The sequence below is a fragment of the Crinia signifera genome, chromosome 5 (genome assembly GCF_055691185.1).
Source record: "Crinia signifera chromosome 5, ASM5569118v1, whole genome shotgun sequence".
NCBI classification, from domain to species: domain Eukaryota; kingdom Metazoa; phylum Chordata; class Amphibia; order Anura; family Myobatrachidae; genus Crinia; species Crinia signifera.
Window position 1 is genome coordinate 130,383,758 of NC_139221.1, and position 22,534 is coordinate 130,406,291.

Here is a 22,534-nt window from a genome sequence, read left to right on the forward strand (position 1 = left end):
TGGGTCCCCCGCTGGCTATAGGGGGGGGCAGCCTGTGCTGCCTGGGTCTCGGAGAGCCCCCCTCATCTCCACATTCCTCTGGAGCAGCCAGGGAGACTATAATCTCTCTGGCTGCTCCGTCCCCCGGCTCCCTGAAAGCTCCCTGCCGCGGACGCTCGTCCGCTGCAGGGGTTAAGACTCGCCGCGAGTGGCGGCGAGTCTTAACCACATTGAATAGAGGGAGCAGGAGTGGCAGCGAGCCCTCCGGAACACGGAGAGTGCATGGAGAGCGAAATAAAACGCTCTCCATGCACGGAGAACTTTGTCATTGAATACTGCCCATAGAAGGCATCTATACGGGACCAAGATTGATGCACTGCTGAATAGAAGGTGAAGGTTTTGTCTGTTGCATTAAGAAGTCGCCAAATATCTACCACCTGAAGAGTGGTCGTAAGGTTTTGAAATTGTCTCCAGATCTGTGAAAAGGAAGAGAGAGGGGTAGGCTGTCTGTCTACAGATGGAGTCTCTACTGCATTGAAATCCCCTGTTATTATCAGAGAAAAGTTTGTCCGTTGTGCCAGTATCCCTATTATCTGTCCTAAAAATTCCTGGGGCAGGGTGTTTGGGGCGTATATGTTTACCAAAGTATATTTGGTTCCCCATATTTCCATATCCAAAATCAAATATCGACCGTTTGGGTCAGCTATTGTGTGTAATATCGTATAGTTAAGATTTTTGTTAAAAAGAATGGCTACACCTCTGATCTTTCTACAATAATTGGCTGTTACACAATCACCTAGCCAAGGTGCTCTAAGTGTAGCAATGGCATCGTTAGTCCAGTGCGTCTCCTGCAGGAAAACAACATCTGGGCGGAACCGTTTGAGATGGGTAACTACCCTTTTTCTTTTAACAGGGGAGTTCAGACCTCCAACATTCCATGACACAAATTTTAGTTTGTTATTTAACAGAGTACTAGAATTAGCATCTAATGTTGCCATATTTATCCAATTCCAGCTCTGTCAGCGGATTTTTTCACAATTGAATGGGAATGAAGCACGCCAGGCCCCGTCCCAGCTAGCGGGGAGCATGCATCCAATTTTCTATGGGTTTTCTGACCGCGGGGGGAGAAGGGGGGGGGGGGGGGGGAGAGAGATCCAACACATACAACAAATAGAGAGTCACACAGTACCTTAACCACCTTTTTCTACATTTTCCTCCTAACAAACACTTTGAGACAGGCATCCCAAGAACATTGTGATGCATGTCTGAAACAATAAAGAACATAAACAAGTACCAACAGTTTAGTATTATTTCAAAACCTTATTGGAAGGAGCGCTACTACTGAGATAAACATATTATCCTTAAATGTGAATATTGGAATACTTAAGATCCAATTATTCGCTTTGGGTTACCATTTATCTATTGGGGGATCTATCACGATTTGCGTCAACACCAAAGTGGGTTTTTGCTGCTTTGGGATCTGTAAAAAATAGGGTACGGCCACCATCCTCAGCTCTGAGTTTAGCTGGGTATAACAGTGCAAATTTTACACTGTGATCATGTAGCCATTTACAAACCTCCGAGAAATCTTTTCTTTTCTGGGAAACTGCGGCTGAAAAGTCTTGAAATATCAAGACCTTATACCCATCTACCTCCAATGAAGGTGCTTTCCTAAATGCCGAAAGGACCTTTTCCTTCATGCGGAAGTCTAAGTATTTTGCAATCACTGGCCTAGATCTGGCGTTTGCCATTGCCCTTTCTGGTCCTATCCGATGCACTCTCTCTATATGGGGTAATATCAGTGGTCGAAGTGGAAATTTTGAAGTGGGGGTATGGAAATTTTGAAGTGGGGGTATGGAAAAGTAAAGAGTGAATATAGTGCGCACCTTCGGACACCCCCCTGTCCATCAACGTCCCCTGTCAGACTGCCCCGTTGTACAGGGGTATTACAAAAGCACAATATGTGCTGCTGAGTGATCAGAGAGCATCCTGAGGGGGAAAAAAAACGTTTTTTTTTTTATCTTCAGATTAAAGTGGGGGTATGCCATACCCCCGTATACCGCCCCACTTCGACCACTGGGTAATATTGTGTCTGTTTGAATGCGTAGTGCTCTAGGGATAGTATGAGTGATAAGATCTGTTAGGGATTGACCGGATACTTGTTCCGGAATTCCTATGAATATAAGATTACATCTTCTTGTGCGATTTTCTAAATCATCTATTTTTGCTAATAGAGCTTGGGTAGAATCTGTGTGTGACCTCACATTTTGTTGTATGCCCTGAACCTGGTCTTCTATATCACTGACCCTTTGTTCAACGTGATTTATTCTTGTTGAATTAGAATCAATCTTTGCAAGGGCCGCATCAAAGGATGACTGAAGAGAGTCAAGTTTTTTGTCAAGCTGAGGCATCAGAATATTTGAGAGTTCCTGTGCCATTTCTGAGATGTTTGAAGGACCAGGTAGGAGGTGATCAGAGGATGATGGGCCTTCGGGGCTAATGTGCTCTGAATCTACAGACGTAGGAGAGGGGGAGATGGTTTTCCTTGGGCAGGCTTGTTTTTCACCATATTGTTAACTTTTGAGTTTTGTGTTGACTTAACAGGGGTAGAACTACGGAAGTATTTGTCCATACCCAGGTGTGAACTCAGTGAGTTGTGTACTCCAGATAGTATACTGACAGAATACTTTTACAGATTCACCAAAGCGTAAAGAGAATATTAGGTATTGATGAGGTAACAATGTAGGAGCAGTGCTCACATATATTCTAAGACCTTACATTTGTAATGTCGGGTGTTGAAAAACCACCACTATGTGGTGATATTAGACAATGCTGTTGCAGCAACACAGTTTAGAAGCTATTATACCGAAATAAATGAAGGGCTGTGAACTGTTTCCCTCTTCTTCCTCTATAATGTAGGGCGTATAATAGTCTCAATGCAGCAGAACAGTCTGTGTAGTTAAATCCTAACAGAATATATACAGGGATAATCTGAATGCAGGTTGAAATATTAAGTATGGTCACCAGGGGGTGCTTGTGTACAACTTTTACAGCAATAACCTGATGCCCCTTTCCCACTGCAGGCTTTACACGTGTAAATGCCATTTTTTTAGCCTTTTTAAACGGCTAGAGCTGCAGTGGGAAAGCTCCAGGTTGCTTTACACGGGTAACAAATACCGGTTTTTGTTACCCGTGTAAAAAGCAGTGTTTTTAACGTGTAAGAGCCGTTTTTTCGGCAGTGGGAAAGGGGTAGCCCTTTACACGTTAAAAAAAAAAAACGGCATGGGGTCCCCCCCCACTGCCGTAACCAGCACCAGGCTGAAGGAGCCGGGGCTGGTATTAAAAAAATCAGGAAACCCGACAAATAGGGGTTCCCTGATTTTTTAAAACCAGCCCCAGGCTCCAGGTCCGGGGCTGGTTCCCAAAATACGGGGGACAAAATGACTAGGGGTCCCCCGTATTTTAAGAACCAGCCCCAGGCACAACCAGCCAGCAGGGTAATGCCACAGCCGGGGGACACTTATGATATAAGTTCCCGCGGCCAAAGCATTAACCCTACCGACCAGTCAGCCTGGCCAGGGGCCCTGGGGGAGTGGGGACCCCCCCAATAAAGGGGTCCCCCCCCTCCAGGACTTACCTGACCAGGCTGAAGCCTGGTGCTGTCCTCGATGCCCCTGGGCGGTGGGCATCGAGCTGATGGTATGGTGTAAAAAATAGAATAAAAACCATTGTCTTTTACTGGTGAACTATGAGTCCCAGCAAGCCTCCCCCGCAAGCTGGGACTTGGAGAACCACAAGTCCCAGCCTGCGGGGCATTAAAGGGCCCGCTGGGTCTTGTAGTTCCACAGTAAAAGAAAGAGTTAAATAAACACACTGACACACGTGAAAAATAAAAGTTTAATACATACATAACACATACATACTGATACTTACCTATCTTGAGCCCGTAGGTAGCCCTGGTCCTGATGTCCTGGTCCGTGTCGGCGTCTGTATCCATGTCGGCATCCCTGTCGGCGACGGCGTCGGCGGTCCGGAGTCCGAAGAAATCCATTTGGGAAGCTGTGGAAGGAAACCATACTCACCTGTCCCAGCGCGACGTAGTCCAGGTAAGGTCTTTGTGCCTGGGGCTGGTTCTTAAAATACGGGGGACCCCTAGTCATTTTGTCCCCCGTATTTTGGGAACCAGCCCCGGACCTGGAGCCTGGGGCTGGTTGTAAAAAATCAGGGAACCCCTATTTGTCGGGTTTCCTGATTTTTTATTACCAGCCCCGGCTCTTTCAGCCTGGTGCTGGTTACGGCAGTGGGGGGGACCCCACGCCGTTTTTTTTTTTTTTTTAATTCTCCCCCCCCCCCCCCTATCTTTACACTGCTTAAACGGGTTTTTAAACGGGTAAGTGGGAATGTGACAAAAACAGCTTTTAAACGGTAATTTACCGTTTAAAAGCTGCAGTGGGAAAGAGTCTTTATGGCTCTTACCCGTTTAAAGACCCGTTTAAAAAAAACGGGTCATTACCCGTGTAGGCAGTGGGAAAGCAGCATTAGAGTCTCTTACAGGTAATCTGTGAGGCAGATGAGTTTTTAGAGAATCCAAAAGAGATCCTGCTATACAAGAAATGTCTGTGCTTCGGCTAAAGATACCAACTTAGGTGGAACACAATAGACTGCAATTATTATGCAGGTAGCTTGATAATAGTTGAGGCAGAGTGGTGTAGTTGGGTGAATAAGTATGAGGGGAGTGCAGCAGGTAAAGCAATGTGGGTAGGAGAGTATGGAGAAAAAGAAGGGGGGAGGGTAACACGGCAGGGAGGTAGGGAAGAAAAGTGTGTGGAGAATAAGTAGGTGTTAGTAAGGCGGGACAGTATTACAAACAAAGTTAGTACCGGGAGTTGATGCTGGGAGCAGTAGTGCCAGGTTGTCTTGGTCTCTCAACTGTCTCCAATTGTCATGCCACAGGGTAAAGGGGTCCGATTGGCTTGGCTCCACCACGGTACTGGGTTTTTTTGTCCTCAGGACTGCAGGCCAGATGTAACCCCTGGTTAAAATGCCTGTATTCAAAACTCATACCCTATGTTAAATACCAGTAAATATATGAACTAACTAAATGTAGTGTTCTGTATGGCTATGTTTTTTAAAATTGTTTATATATATTTTGGTGTGTTGGTGACACTGTATATGTCAGATTTCATCGATGGCAGTGGACTTAATTGTTGGATGCTATATACATAGTTCACAGATGTTGCTGACAGTTGAAGAGAGGGCGTAGTGATATACAGCAGGGAGTGATTTGCCCTGTCAGAGGAGAAGGGGCAGAGGGAAAGAAAAGAGAGGAGTACAGGATGAGGTACCTGGGAGGACTCTATGAAAAGACTGTCCTGAGTTTAAGAGGGAGAGCTGTGAGGTACCTGTAATTGAGAGACAGAGGCCTGTACTCTCACTAGGAGAAAGGTGAGGCATTCCGGTGTGCCTGCAGATGGAGCTAAATCTGGCTAGTCAGTTTTCTCAGAGTAGAAGATGGAGGCGCCAGGATAAAGTAGCCAGCCCTTAACATGAGAACTCATTGGAGGATGCTGGACAGAGGGACAGAGGAGGGAGAGTGGTGAGTTAGACCACCCTCAGAGTCCCATATTAGGCCGAAAAAGTGCAGCTTGACGTTTAGTGACAAGTGACACCTGGAGTCACATAGGAGATACATTGCAGAAGGGGATAGTACAAGGGGAGTGACAGCCTCCTACAGTAATGTGTCCCAAGACTTTGCCAGAGATAAAGATGGTTATTCATGCACCAAGTGGTGCACAACTACAGAAAGCTAATTTACAGTGACCGTGAAACACTGACAGAGACGTTATAGCTGCGCACAGAGAGAGAAGTAACTTATGCCCCTTTCCCACTGCAGCCTTAAAACGGTATTTTGCCGATTTTTGAGGGCAAAATACCGTTTAAGGCTGCAGTGGGAAAGCGCCAGAGTTGAAATACCGTTTAAAGTTAAACGGTATTTCAACCCGTTTTCAGAGCAGGGTTTTGCACGGTAATCTACCGTTTAAGATGCAATGGGAATGCATCTTTAAACGGTAGAGATGATTGCTGATTTTTTTCAGCAATCATCTCCGTGTGTGTACGCTGCCGGGCTGAAAGATTAACCACTTTCAGCCCGGCGGTACGCCCCGCTGCCACCCCCCGCCCCCCCCTCCCCTCTCCTGTCATACTCACTTGTCCACGGCGCGCTGCCCCGCTGTGTCCGGCTGGCTGCTGCTGCGGCTGGATGCCGTTAGCGACGCTGGCCGGGTCCAGCCACATGCCCCGCCTCCCTCCGTCCTGCTCCACACGGAGCAGCACTGGCCACCAATGTCTGATTTTGTAAGCCAGTAATATATAGATTGCTGGCACATGCCAGCAATCTATATATTTCTGGAACCACTGGGCACCAATGAAAATCCTAAGCCAGTAATATATAGATTGCTGGCACATGCCAGCAATCTATATATTTCTGGATCCACTGGGCACCAATGAAAATCCTAAGCCAGTAATATATAGATTGCTGGCACATGCCAGCAATCTATATATTTCTGGATCCACTGGGCACCAATGAAAATCCTAAGCCAGTAATATATAGATTGCTGGCACATGCCAGCAATCTATATATTTCTGGATCCACTGGGCACCAATGAAAATCCTAAGCCAGTAATATATAGATTGCTGGCACATGCCAGCAATCTATATATTTCTGGATCCACTGGGCACCAATGAAAATCCTAAGCCAGTAATATATAGATTGCTGGCACATGCCAGCAATCTATATATTTCTGGATCCACTGGGCACCAATGAGAATCGTAAGCCAGTAATATATAGATTGCTGGCACATGCCAGCAATCTATATATTTCTGGAACCACTGGGCACCAATGAAAATCCTAAGCCAGTAATATATAGATTGCTGGCACATGCCAGCAATCTATATATTTCTGGATCCACTGGGCACCAATGAAAATCCTAAGCCAGTAATATATAGATTGCTGGCACATGCCAGCAATCTATATATTTCTGGATCCACTGGGCACCAATGAGAATCGTAAGCCAGTAATATATAGATTGCTGGCACATGCCAGCAATCTATATATTTCTGGAACCACTGGGCACCAATGAGAATCATAAGCCAGAAATATATAGATTGCTGGCACATGCCAGCAATCTATATATTTCTGGATCCACTGGGCACCAATGAAAATCCTAAGCCAGTAATATATAGATTGCTGGCACATGCCAGCAATCTATATATTTCTGGATCCACTGGGCACCAATGAGAATCGTAAGCCAGTAATATATAGATTGCTGGCACATGCCAGCAATCTATATATTTCTGGAACCACTGGGCACCAATGAGAATCATAAGCCAGAAATATATAGATTGCTGGCACATGCCAGCAATCTATTTAGCACCACTGGGCACCAATGATGCTATGGGAATGCATCCTTACTGTTAACAGGCAACAATTCCACTGATTGGTTGTTGCCTGTGTAGTGTCATTTGTGCTGTAAAAACGTTTTGAAGAGCTAAAACGTTTTACCTGCAATGGGAATGGTACTTAAATGGCATTTGAAACTGTAATCTGCTGCAGTGGGAATGCTAAATACCATTTAAGATTACCTGTAAACTTAAACGGGTCTGCAGTGGGAAAGCAGCATTACACTGCAGCAGTAGAGACTCTTGGTTGACAGACCTCAGGGCTAATCTGTCTACAGCGCATTTGGGAGAATACATTTGTTACCAGCTATCTGCATGGGACACTTAACTAAGGGAGGATAACTACAGTCACAATGGGAGAGCCAGATTTAAGCAGTAAAGTATTATATTGTACTGATTGTACTCAAGGAAGAAAGTGGATTTGGCTCAATTTTGAACACAAGTTACCTCAGAAAAGTATGCTTATTGCACTGAGATAGTGACATTATTTCTTCACATCTATAACAGTACTGAGGGAAAGCACTAAGTAGTTCTTTCTAGCTACTATTCTGATCCCAGGAGAGAGTGACAGCGTCAATGACAGTACAAGCCTACATGTAGGATACAATATTGCAAAGAGGAGAATATTGCCTTTGGTATTAGAGACCCTGTGGTGGATTACAAATACTTCCTAGAAGTTATACACCTATTATTCCCATACTCACCTTACAGGACTCAGGTGGGCACAGTAGTGACTTAGGAAATCCAGCAACAAACATGTGGAATGCTACAAAATAATCCAAGCACTTATATTTTTTGAACTAGTGTACACTTGCAAATACTTATATTATTGCGCAATAATAATTCAAGGTTAATTAATATGTATTTATTTATTGGAGTTGGAAACTGTTCTATTTCCATTGTGTCTGAAGTGAAATGTGTTATATGTTTTAGCATACTACCTTAGGAATATATAATATTTTTATTACAAGGAGGCATCTCTGAAATATACTAAGCCAGAATACTCTGCAAACGTTCCAGCCAAATAAAACATTGGTGGAGGTTGATGCCCTTGTCTCAGCTATGTCTGATGTGTGTATTATTTATGTCAATGATATTATTGTTATGTAAAAGAGTTGTAACTTTAGGGGTTACTTAATCTGTCTGAGGGTGATTCCCCAAGTTCGCCCTAATATCATCATCTAAATATTCAGATAGTCGTACCCTATAACACCAAATCTTGGGGTGGAGGCACTTGATAGCACCTACACATACTCAGTGCAGAAGACAGCGTTACACAGAGATACAAGGGCGTCTCGTCGCTCTATCCCCACCACTTCAAACAGGCCTTCTTTCTCCTCCCCGCGTCAAGGCTCCTCTTTTTCCCTCCACCTCGGGTCCAACCGTCTTGTCACCGACGCTCTGTGCAGGGGGACCGCACCGGGAGCTGGCCAGTACCCGGCGCCTCACAAAAGCCGCAGGGATGCAATCTCCCACTGCAGACCCGCTGTGGAGGCGATCCGCACAACAGCCAGTCCCGCGTTCTGGCGAGCAGGCAGGCGATCCCTCACGGCCGCCTGCGCCTCTACGCAGAGGTAAGCGGACGCGCTCTCACCGCCGCCGTCCGATCCAGCTGTGCCGCCGGCTCCTTCGTCTGGATCGGCGGCTCCGCAGTCAGAGGAGGAGATGGCGCTGGATGTCAGATGGGTCTCGCCTTAACCGGGAGTCTACGTCGACCTCCGGAGCAGCAGGTGAGGAAGGAGATCGGGTGGGCAGCAAGGCAGATCAGCCGGCCGCGGCCCCCGCCGCCGTTTTGTTCAATTAGCGTGTGTTAGCGCCCGGTGGGGGGACAGCCCTGGCAAGTATGCGAGTCCCCTGGATGTTTGTGGGGTTAAAGGTTTTATGCTGTCCCAAGTAGCGGCTGATAGTAGGAATGCCACGCTAGGTTTCGCACCAACAATGTGGCGTATATGCCAGGTTCCACTCGTTGTGGATTGACTCCGGTGAAAATCTATGTCTCCAGGACCAAGAAAGGTACCCACAGATTCCTTATTGTTTTAGCTGTCAAATGAGGCGGACAGTATCTTCAGGTATTTAGTTGATCAGGTAGATGTATTTAGATTAGATATCTTTCAGTCAGGAGAGCTGGTAAAAAGCGGCCATTCCAGATGCTCCGCCCACCGGAAGTCTCAACATTATTTATTTTATTGAATGTTCATGCCATTTTTTCTATGTAGGAAAAACCAGTAGAAATGCTAAAACTCGATGGGCTGAACACATATATAATATCAGAAAAGGTGTCGACACACACTCTGTGTCGGCACATTTTAAGGCAATCCACAATAAAAGGGAATGCTCCATAATAAACTTTGCCGGGATCCAACAAATTTTATCTAAAACTAGAAGTAGAGATCTTGAAAAGAGATTATCCCAGGCAGAGATGAAATGGATATATGAATTGAAATCACTCATTCCCAATGGCCTTAATACAGATTTCGAGTTGAAATGCTTTTTAACTTAAATTATTCATTTACTGCTCTTAACCGTTATTTTATCTGCATTGTATTTTTATCTGTTTTATATTGCATTTATTCTATATACCGATGTCCACATCTTTTGCTTATTTGCACATTTTTTTAGAGAAACTCCACCAAATTGAAGAATGAACAGTTGTCCGGTGGTGGAACGCAAATGAATGAAACCGGATACCGCTGCTGACACGCAAGTGACACGCAGACGTTGGTTCCGGATATGCCATGATGCATTTCCACTTCCGGATATGGTAATGGAGCGGACCACCGCGGGCAGCCGGGCGGACGTGATTGGAATGGAGAGTAACACCGCCCATTGTGGTGGTATAAATTAGTGTAAGAGTGGACTCTTCAACACACTTCTGAAGAAGGACAAGACGGTCCGAAACGCGTAAAGTGTGTTACGGTCCCGCAGGACACTTCTGGTTGGCGATTCCCTTTTGCCTGGATATCTGGACCCTCGAGCCGGCACGTGGACTCCAGTGATCTCCCCTATTCCATCGGTGGTGAGAAGCCAGGTTCTTGTGAAGTTGCCCAGCAGTATTGCCTTTGGGACTTTGTGTTTATGCTTTTAAATTTCTTGTGACATGTGAGTGCACTTTTTTAATAAATTCTCTACAGTAACAAAAGACGTATTGCACCAATTGTCTGTTCCCATCTATGTGATCTCCCTGACATCCCAATTAAAAATACACTGTTTGGATGCCTGAGAGTTCACCTCTGATTTCAGAACACTGCCGTATTTAAAAGTGGTGATGCAAGTACTGAATAAGGAGCCCAGCTGTATTTGCCGTAGGAGTTATCCATTATGCGCTATTCCTTTCACTTGTTTGTGAGTGCATTCAGTTGAATAAATTATTCTCTAAGCTTTTAAAGAAGTATTGCACCAATTTTTGTTTGTATTATTTCCAAAAAATACTCCAAACTTGGAGTCTTTTTGGGATTGTTTTTCAGAGAATTGGAGGACATTTATGGACTAAGACAGCCATTCAATCATTGTTAAAAAGTTATGTATATCATTCCATATTGAATTTCTTGGTGTTGGTATATATTCACTAATAGAGGTAGCGCTTTTGGGTTTTTGAATTTCTTTCTATATAGAAATTTATACGGCCGTCGGATGCTGCCGCCTCCCAGCCAACAAGTTTCAGAAGCTGTTGGATATCATTCAGGACTGCTTACGCAGGAAGAGGGCTAGATTGAGTCATGTCCAGTCTTTGATAGGTTCCCTCAATTTCGCATGCTGGGTCATCCCCATGGGTAGGGTTTTTGTTGCAAATTAGAGCGGGCTACCGCTGGCGTCAGGGACCGCCATCACACTGTTAGACTGCCCCATGAGATACGTGATGACCTGGTCGTCTGGTCCATCTTTTTGGTATACTTTAACCGCTAGCTGCTGTGGCCCTCAGAGCCATCCCCTAATGCTAGGCTTCAGCTCTTTACGGATGCCACGGGATCCACGGGTTTCGGGGTGTTCTTCCAGGGCAAATGGTGCATGGCCCCATGGCCACGGTCTTGGGTTGGCAGGTTTCACGGCCAACCTACTGCGGTTGGAGCTTTTCCCCCCATAATTGTGGCTGCGGAGTTGTGGTCACACAGGCTAGTGAACCAGACAAAAGTGTTCTGGTGCGATAACCTGGGCGTGGTGCAAGCCATCAACAACCAGCGCACCTCATCCCCTCAAGCTTTGTGTTTGCTTAGGCACCTAGCTTGCATTGTTTGCGCCACAACATACATTTCACGGCACATTCCTGGGGTGGACAATGGCATCCCCGATGCCCGGTCATGGTTTCGTGAGTTGGCACTGGGTGCAGCGCCCCTGGGGCTCACTTGTCCATGTTCTGTATGGCAGATCGTAGAGCAGACATGATGGAGTTGGCCTTGAGATCCTTGGCCCCTCTTACCCGTAGCATATGCAGCAGCACAACAGATTTGGGTGGCTTTTCAGACGTCCCCGGAGAGCAGCGGTAAGTCGGTCAATGACCGTTTGCTGGCTTTCATGTGGGGTCACTATAATGCGGGCCGGTCAAAGTCGGCCATGGCGGCTGCCTTGGCCGGGATTTCGTTCCACGCCCAGCTACGTGGGGAAAAGGACCCTACCAAATCCTTTGTGCTAGCAAAGGCTATGAGGGGTTGGGCGAGGGAGCAGCCGGTTGCGGCGGACTCTCACAAGCCTATTGATCTGCAGAGGTTGCGAAATTGATAGACTGAGTGCCCGGGGTAGCAGAGAGCGAAAATGTAGCATTGCTATTTCAGGTGGCATTCTTTTGCAGCCTTTGAGGCCTTTCGCGTTGGCGAGCTGGTGGCAGCCAGTAAGAGGGCCACTGATTCAGGTCTGCGGTTCGAAGACATGGTCTTCCAGGACGGGATCAGTTAGGCAAGGGCCGTTGGCAGAGGCGTAACTACTTTTTTTGCAGCCTTATGGGGGCAGCCATTTTCCGAGTGTCTCTTATTATATTAGCACTGCTGCCGGAGCCGGGGACCGCCCGTCACCCAACACAGATCTGCGTGTCGGGTTAGAGGCAGCGGCGCCGGCGGCAATGGGGTAAGGAGGGGGGGCAGGAGTCGGGAGCCGGGACCAGGTGGTAACTTTAGTCCCGAAAACCCCCCAGGCGCCCACACCTGGCTAGCGCCTCCCTGCTACCGCGGGGGCTGCGGGACTATAGAGGCCCCAGAGGCCGGTAGGGGTAATACAGTTTTTGGCGCCTGCTGATGCATCTTCCGGGCAGCCATTCCAGAGCCGGGGCGCTGGAGGTCCTCCGCATATAAGTTATATATACACATTTAGATAAGGTTTAGCAAGCGTCTTTGGCGCGGACCCAAAAAACTTTGTTTTTTTTTACACTCGGTTTTGGAATGGCCAGGGTTCCGGAATCGAGATTGTGAAGGGAATCTTTTACTTTTTCCTCCACTAGTGGGCTGATTCACAATTGGCTTACCCCTCAAGTCCACCGGAGGTTTTTTAAGGTTTTCACCTTCACTTGGGTCCTTGGTGTACTAATTCAAGATGTGTATTGACACCGTCCTAACTTTAAGTTGTGTCTATTTTACAGTTAAAGTTTACGATGCTAACCGGTAAGACTATCACAGTGCGGGCTGTGCCTTAAATTCAATGGGGGCAGTTCATCGCCCTGGTTATAAGTTGGGGCGTTGTAGTCGCCGCCATTACTAACATTTTTTGACCTGAGCTGGTCTCCAAGCACTTTCCTGGCCATCCCTTTCAATAGGGTCATACTACTTAATAAATATTGTCGACCTTTTAACTTATGCAGTTGTTGTCCGTGTGATTCATTTCTAGGGGTAATTTAGAAGCTAAGTTAAGGTAAATGTCAATCATGATAATTCAATAGGCGCCTTAGTGATTTTAGCAATTGATGGTGCCGTTTCAATGTTTGTCACTATTGAATGGAAATGATTTGATGGTGTTCTGATAATTGCCCTGTTGCTGGCTCCGGCTCCTTCAGGGCTCCTGTGTGTGCATATATTCATTGGAGACTGTGTCTCTGTGAATTGGTCTGCCTCAGAAATAACTGCTCTGATCCCTCCCCTATCTAGGCTATTGCTGCTTGGCAACCAGACATATTACTAACTGATCAGCTCAATGAGACCGTGATAACCAATCAGAGCACTGCCCACCCCTTTCCCCTGCACTGCTGAAGCTTATACAAGCACAGCATGATAAACTAGAGATGACCATCAATGGTGATAGTAACACAAGCAAAATGGTATCCGTGGGAGTTAATGTGTGTCTTGTTTCTCCTGCAAATTGGGGTTTTTCGGCAATTGCGGAAAAAGTCGAGGTCCAACGCGCAAAGTGGGGTATCGTAGAAATCACCTATTAAAGAAGCACATTTCTGGCCCCCCAAAAATGGGCATTTCAAATGAGAAATGAGTCCAATGAACAAAATAGGGTGAATTAGTATGTATTTCAATGGTGAGTTAGCAGGTTATTGGGGAAGTAAGTCCTGATATTTTTGGAGGTTGCTGGGGCCATTACACCATTCAAAATAGGCAGGCTTTAGCATATGCAGTTAGGCCCCGTAGGATGATTTTAGCTAAAAAGTGCCCCAAACACTTAAACAGGCTTGTATCTGGGAAGGGAAAATATGGGAAACATGACTTAGACACCAAATGATACACTGTATGCCAGGTTTCCAAATTTTTATGCACAATGGTTACAGCATGAAGCGAATGCATGTGAATATACAAAGGTGCATTGCATTAACCAAGTCCAATGAGCGTCCCAAAATGGCCGGCCTGCCTGCCTGCTTTCATCCATCAATTGTTCTAAATCTTTCATTACCCAATAAGCTTAGGTGGAGTCTTAGCCAGTGGTACCATCAGGGAGGTGTGTAAAGCACTTTAGGCTAGACAGCCAATCAGCTGCCAGCTTCCATCTGTCAATCAAATACAGCAGCCAATCAGGAAGCTGCCAATTGATCAGCAGGCCCTTTATGACATCACAGACAGACCCTCAGAACTATCTGTGCATGTCTAATGGCTGGCTGTCAGTTGGGCGGGTGGGTGGCAGAGGGAGGGGATGTCTGTCTCGTTTCTCCTGAAAATTGCGGTTATTCTGCGTTTACGGGAAAAGTTGAGGTCAGACGCGCAAAAGTGGGGTATCTTAGAAATCACCTTTTAAAGACGCACATTTCTGGCCCCCCAAAAATGGGCATTTCAAAGGTGAGTTAGCAGGTTATTGGGGAAGTAAGTCCTGATATTTTTGGAGGTTGCAGGGGTCACTACACCATTCAAAATGATTCATGATGCGGTATTCATTAAATAGTTTGCCACTATCGATGGCTAGGTGCAGAATTCCAATTTTTTTTAAATTTCCACTTTATTTAATTTTAAATTCATATATAAAAAAACAAGGACAAGGCATATAGATTAAAGAAAACAATAACACAATTGCAGACATAAGGGAAGGTATTTCTAGTAAGTACCTAGTGAACACATTCGAGTTAATTGGTTATATCAGGGTGGTTACTAAACTCTTTACAGAAAAAGTCCCCGGACATCCAACATATCACGTGGCTACCCCCACCTCTTATAACTAGTGGCATTTCTTTAAGAGCAAGATACTAACTTACGAGAAGAAAATAAACAAATTATCTTCAGTTTACATTGATCCAGGTGCATATTACTAATTACTATCTAGTGATAACTTATTGATACCAATTCTAAACTATCTATTAAGAAATATCAGGACATCAAATATTAGTGCCGTGCCTATCAAAATATTTTCTAATCCCTTTAATTTAAAGTGCTTTTTTAAACAATAAGAATCTCGATTGCATCATAAAATAATTATTTAACCTTCAGTGTAGTACACAGTGTAGACAATATAAAGGGGAAAGCGGAAAGTGAAACATATTAGTAGATTATATTATGAAAGCTTCATATATTGTACATAATTGTCTTTCCCCCTATTATTTTTAAGGGACTATTTCCCACCCACATTTAAACCCTCTTTAGTTTAATCCCTATAAGGGTGCCTTATGCTTACATCGCAGGCTATCAGGCCGTAATTCTTACCTCCCCCTTACCTCCAAATCCAACATTTGCCTAGTCCTTATCCTAACCCCCCTGCCATTTCCTCCCCCCCCCCCCCCTCCCCCGGCACTGTCATAGTAAAAATAAAATACAAAAGAGAACACTCAACTAATTGCAATATCTATATCGCTATCTTTCCTAATCTGCTATCCAATTTTCCCAAATTCTATCAAACGATATTTTTGGAGGTTGCAGGGGTCACTACACCATTCAAAATGATTCATGATGCGGTATTCATTAAATAGTTTGCCACTATCGATGGCTAGGTGCAGAATTCCAATTTATAGCAACCATCAATGGCATCTGCACCAATGTTCATCCCTAATACAAAGGTAATATTTCAATTAGGAATGGACATCGTCCATCAATTATTCTAAATATTCAATGGAGCAAAAATGAGGTTTGCTTTTTTTTGTCAAAGTGCCGGGACATGGAGCATAGCTATAAAAAAAACTAAAAAACTAAATAAATAAAAAAACCTAGTCTTCTCCTCCACATATAGCAAAACCAAAGTGGAATTCCTAGATCTAGAAATACAAATAAAAGGACAAAAAATTGAAACCCGGACATTCTACAAAAAAGTAGACGTAAACAGCTTTATACTTTCAGACAGTGGACACCATGACAATTGGCTTAGAAGTATACAACTCGGGCAATTCACTAGGCTGAGACGGAACTGTTCAGACATACAAACATTTAGGTCACAAAGTGAGAAACTCAAACTCCAATTCAGAGAAGAAATACAGTGACACAGTGATAGAAGATGCATACAAAAAAGCTGAAGAGAGAGACCGAAATGAACTCATACAACTCCGACACACAACAAAAAACACAGATACCGCAGACAAGAACAACAACATTTACTTCATCACACAATTCAGCACATCAGCAAACAAAGTAAAAACACTGATCAATAAAAACTCGAAAAGTCTACTAAGGGATGAAACATTAGGCAACATACTACCAAAACATCCCAAAATTGTTTACAAAAAAGCACCAGACATCAAACAGAACTTAGTAAAAAAAAAAAAAAAAAACACATACCACCCAAGGGACTCAAACAAAGCAAGATAAACAACAAGACAGACACACGCGGATTCCACCGCTGTGGAACGTGTATAGGAGAACGTGCAGAACATGCAGCACCACAACCAACAAAAATACTAATACATTTACTGCCACAAGGATTAACCAGACTGTCAACATCAAAACAGAACTGACCTGCAACACAAAGGGGGTTATATACCTTCTAACATGCCCGTGCGGCCTACATTACGTGGGCCGCACAATCAGACCTTTTAAAATAAGACTTGCGGAGCACATCAGAAACATAAAGAAGGGTTATGAACAACACAGCCTCTCATCGCACTACAAAACACACGGACAAGACCCACGCACCTTAAACTTTACCATAATTACACAAATAGTAGCAAACTGGAGAGGGGGGGGGGGAACCACGGCAAGAGACTTGACCGTGAAGAACTCAAATGGATTTACACCCTCAAAACGCTAGAACCGTCAGGACTGAATATTGATTTTAACATAGTGACCATAACGTGACAAAAATATGACACACTTCCAGATCCTCATCATGAGACAAGCATCACATTAGCCGCACACACATAACAACAAAGATGTTCATCACACAGAATTTACCTCTCTCACATTATCACCATAGAGGTCTGTCACCCACTAAGGTGGCTTATACACACCTATAGAAAGGACAAGACAGACTAACCACACATCACCAATACCCATGATAACTAAATCCCATCAATTAGCATTGTAATGGACACATAGCCACTTCATTTCTCCCAGAACAGCGATTAAAGCCGTCAGTATCAAATAGCATTAACACCAATCACCTCGCACTACACCTACTACTAAAAATTAATAAAAAGGTGCAATAATGACGAATACAACAACTTACTTTAGCTCTCCCAACCCTACACACAAAGGATAATATGCATTCCATTCCACTGACAACCCCCTGGCAATGGAATTTACATATCAGTATGAAATATGTCCCTCAAACATCAGCAAGGACTACACAGCAATCGACACAAATGTCGACTTCATCAACAAGACTATGTCAACTATCGCAAGATGAACTATTCCTGGCTCACAGACACCAATTCCCACGGAATACCAGCCAATTAGAATAAGGGGAGGGGGATTAGAAAGTCAACCTCCCATAGAGACCCACAGACCAATAAGGACAGCATCACAGCAACCTATCACCAACCAGCAACGGGTACAAGAATACCGACCTAACAAACAGACAGTAACCTTGAAAAAGGCATCATATGCCATAAGGCGTTGGTTACACGCATGCCCACACACACAGGAACCAGCATCTGGCGAAAATCATCTGGCCAAGTCTCCTCCGTGAGGAGTTGAGCGCACAGACACTGCAGTTACGTGACCCCGGGCAACAGCGCTGGTCTCGCAAGACCTGACATCCGGAAGTCACATTCCAGACAGTGTCAGTGGAGCCGTACGGAGTGAAGGAGCGTGCATAGGACGCTGCGGCTGCAGTCCTCCAGAAACGTGCACACACAGGAGTGGGGGACGGCTAAGAAAACAACAGCCTCCCGGATCACACTAGGACGGGCACCCGCATAAAAGTCAGGACTGACTACATAAGATAGTGATTAATTGCTTTTATACCGTGTTCGTGTGGAATGTTGGAATAGAGTGCCTGGACGTCCAGGGTTAGGAAGGCCCACCCGACATACACCACTAAACAGAGAGGGGTAATGATTATCATTACAATATTTTAGATACATTAAAAGGACCCAGAGGGAAGATTTCTGCTTGTGAAAATTAAATTAGAAGGCAAACTATATACAATAGCCACAGTATATTCCACTACAGGTCCCAATACAATATTTTTTACTAAATTATATGTGCATTTACAGGAATGGGCCGAAGGACATATACTAGTGGGAGGGGATTTTAACGCAACTCTAAACCATAGATTGGATAAATCCGATAACATCAGGAATAAAAATCCCCCCACCCCCACCCCGGCAATATCCCTAATAATGGAGGCTTTAAACCTCACCGACACGTGTAGATTCCAACATCCAGTGGATAGGGAATTTACATTTTATATTTTATTCTCATCCACATCATACATAGTCTAGAATTGATTTTTGGTTGGTACCAAATGTGTTATTAAATAGGGTAAGGAATACAAAAATTGAGACTATATCAGTCACTGATCATGCCCCTTCATGGTTTACTTTGGCACTCTGCTCTCCAAGGTCTTATTCATTTAACTGGAGATTCCCAACATATTTAATGGAATCCCCAGAATTTAAGAAATATTTTCAATGCTAATTTTTAAAACTACAGTATGTGGAAGACAATAAAAATATAGGGGATCTAAACCTTTTTTTGGGCCACATCTAAGCCAGTCTTCCGAGGTTACATAATAGCATACGTGCCAACAAAATGTAAACAACTAAGCAAAAAAATTAGAGGAACTTAGTAGGGAGGTTTCTAGTACATACTCTACCATATTGGGTAACACTTCAGAAGCCCATAAAGCTTATTTAGACAAAAAGCGTTGTACGATGCTCTTTGTAAAAGAGAAGGCACAACATAGCTTAGACTACCAAAATATATATATATATATATATATATATATATATATATTTTTTTTTTTTTTTTATTTATTTTAGGGGTTGGAATAAAGCAGGCAAACTGCTGGCCTCCCTGGTAAAAAAGCAAACGCCCAATGACACTCCTGTAACTACTCCATACCCCCTTATTAGAACCCTCTGGTAGGGTCCGGGGGCGCTAAGATCTTTATCTACACACCACACTTTGTTATTTATTTACACATCGCTTTTTCCAAACAGACACCCGGCACCGATACTTCCGGTGACACGAGTGACGGATATCACATGAGGAACCCTATAGTGGTTACTCTGTTCCCAGGGGACGCCTTTAGGGTGCACTACGCCCTCTAGCTTGCACTCTCACAATTCCGCTTAACCGGATGTACGTCAGTTGTCACCGGAAGCGGACGTGTGTAGCGAAAAATAAAACTCGCACTTGCACTTCCACGATCTTTTACTTCTATATTCTGAGGGGTGTTTATTTAGTCATACAAGCCCACCCCTTACCCATTTTTACCTATTTTTCACCTAGATACATATGGTTCTATTAACGTTGACCGGAAGTGGTCATTGGAACGCACTGGCGTCCCGGAAGTGCCTATCATATCTATCTATTTTTCCTATCTAACACGGCCGTTTATGAGGTTTTGGATATATAATCCACTATATATACCCAGCGCCGTCACACCCACTGACACATATTGACACCACTGGTATATTTGGCCTTTATCAGTCCTATTTTAGGCTAATTATGGATTCAGACTCTTTCCCCTCCCACAGGAAGTGAGGTCACTGGTATAATGGTATATTAAGGTGCCACTTCTAACCATCAGTACACTGGCTCCTGGAGACCCCGTGATACTGGGCTTACATGCTATTGAGGTAAGGTTGCACTCCCTAAGACTCCATATTTGAGAGACTCTGTTTATCATTGTAATTTTGTATTCTGATTACATCACAGAAACTTCATTTGTTGTGAACAGACTACAACAACTGTTTTAATTGTATTGAGAGATACTTCATGTTTTCTGTGAATTCACCATTGGTATTGGAGATCTACTTCCCACCCCAAGGGTATGTTATTTTTGTTATTATGGGAATAAACCTTTTAATACGAGGATTACCATTAAGATCTCAATTTGATCTCACCTTAAAGGTTGTACAAAGTTACTGAACCTGAAGAATACCACACTTGATTTTATGCAAACCCATCTTTTTGCCTTAAAAGACCACACCTATCCCGGTATGTAAACCATTTTCTGTTATATTCTTCAACGTTAATTCCACCCTCTGTTAAACTAAGATTTAACGTAAGGCCTTTTTGTGTCCTATAGAGACGGTTCAAACCTTCCATAGTGGACAGCACTACTCTAATTTGAGAAACTTTTTTACCATTACTGGTATGTACCTATTGCCTACAGGATTGGTATCCCACTTATAAAAATTATAGCATATTAAATGTATTCATTCTTTTGCCCTAATAGGCAACTACAAATAAAACTTCCATTAAACTATACAGCTCCACTCACAAATTGTATAGGAGATCTCTCCAGTCCATCTCGTTGTCTTAAATGACCACACCCATTCTGGTATGTAAAAAGCCTTCGGTTGCATTTTTCAACATTAATTCCACCCAGAGCTAATTGAGACTGAATGTAAGACTTTTCTGTCTGCTATAGAGGCAGTTCAAGCCTTTTCACGGCGGACTACACTACACTTACCTGAGAGACTTTTCTCACCACTATTGGTATGTACACATCACTTATAGGGTCAATACCCCTTATGTAAAAACTATACTATGTTAAAATATATTCATCCTTTTTGCCCCTATAGGCAACCTTTATTAAAGTCTATTAAACCATACAGTCCCACCATCAAAAGGTGTAGGAGATTTCTCCTCATTTGGTAGGTAGAACTCCTTGGTAATTTCTCCTTCTTTTTGCCATTCTCTTTACCATCCCATTTTTCTCCATTTTTATCTCCTCCTCCTCGGACCTACCTTTTTTCCTCCTCATCATCTTTCTGGAATGCCTTTAGTATTTTTTTGTATGTATGAATTTTCTTTATATTTGTATAAAAAAAGAAAACTTTTTAATATGTTTTAAATATCAATTTGTAACGGCATGTTTTACCACTCATATAGATTGATACATTTGCCCCTGATGAAGTCCTAGGGGACGAAACGCGTTGGGCCGCGGATCTACAATTTATGTGGCATATTTCTGAAAAAAACCTGAACACATGAAATCTTTTTACTGCTGGATGAACCACCAATAAATGTTTATCTGTTTTTACAACTATTGTTTATTCATTGTATGTTGAGCCACAAAGTGGTATATGCAGCGCACCCCTATTCTCTTTTCTATCTCTTCGCTCACTGTACCTTCACTGACAGCAGGGTACTATAGAGGTGCTGCTCCTTTCAGCGCATTATTGGGGCCACTATCCTTTCCTATATCTCTATATCTCTATATATATGCAAGGGGGGATGGTGGCACTCCAAGCAATCCAGGTTTAGGTGTTTGCAAAGCTGATAAAGCGGTGCCCGTCCACTGTACAGCACTGGGCTGTAAATCTGCTGTAAATCTGCAAGGGGGGTGGGGGGCGGCAGCACTCGCAAATAATGAAACCACACCAAAATAGGTGACCAACGTTTCGAGGCGGGTTGCCTCTTTATCAAGGTGCTCAAAAATATATATATATATATTTATATATATATATATATATATATATATATATATATATATATATATATATATATTTTTTTTTTTGAGCACCTTGATAAAGAGGCAACCCGCCTCGAAACGTTGGTCACCTATTTTGGTGTGGTTTCATTATTTGCGAGTGCCGCCGCCCCCCACCCCCTATATATATATATATATATATATATATATATATATATATATATATATATATATATATATATATATATATATATATATATATTTTATTATTTATTTATTTTAGGGGTTGGAATAAAGCAGGGAAACTGCTGGCCTCCCTGGTAAAAAAGCAAACGCCCAATGACACATATATTCAAGATAATAGGTACATGTGTATTATCACGGTGCCCACTAAGCTATTTGCTTAGTGGGCTATTCTGCATAGGAAAATAGCATCGCATCTCATGGGCCATTGTAAGTGCCGATGCGATTTTCCTATGCAATTTATTCAGTGCTCTTTTATTTATATTGTATAGGGTGTACAATGCCATTAGGTGTACAATAATGACATACAATGAGGTTTTAGGCACCCCCCCTCCCCATTATCCACGGCGGAACGCATCCTACGACCTTTTCATACCCCTACTATCCACGTCGACGTGGAGTTGATTTTATATAGTGTAGCGCGCCACCAAGCCCGAAACGTGGTGAGCGTAGCGAGCCCCGCGAGGGGACGCGG

General features: G+C 43.7%; 1 long non-coding RNA gene across 1 annotated transcript; it reads left to right on the forward strand.

The window, feature by feature from the left end:
• Positions 1-20,207: 20,207 nt before the first annotated feature.
• LOC146079548 (uncharacterized) lies at positions 20,208-21,429 on the forward strand. The gene is made up of 6 exons (XR_014474600.1): positions 20,208-20,375; positions 20,467-20,532; positions 20,617-20,721; positions 20,812-20,879; positions 20,966-21,037; positions 21,276-21,429. It is a non-coding gene; the product is annotated as an uncharacterized LOC146079548 (long non-coding RNA).
• The last annotated feature ends 1,105 nt before the right edge of the window (positions 21,430-22,534 follow it).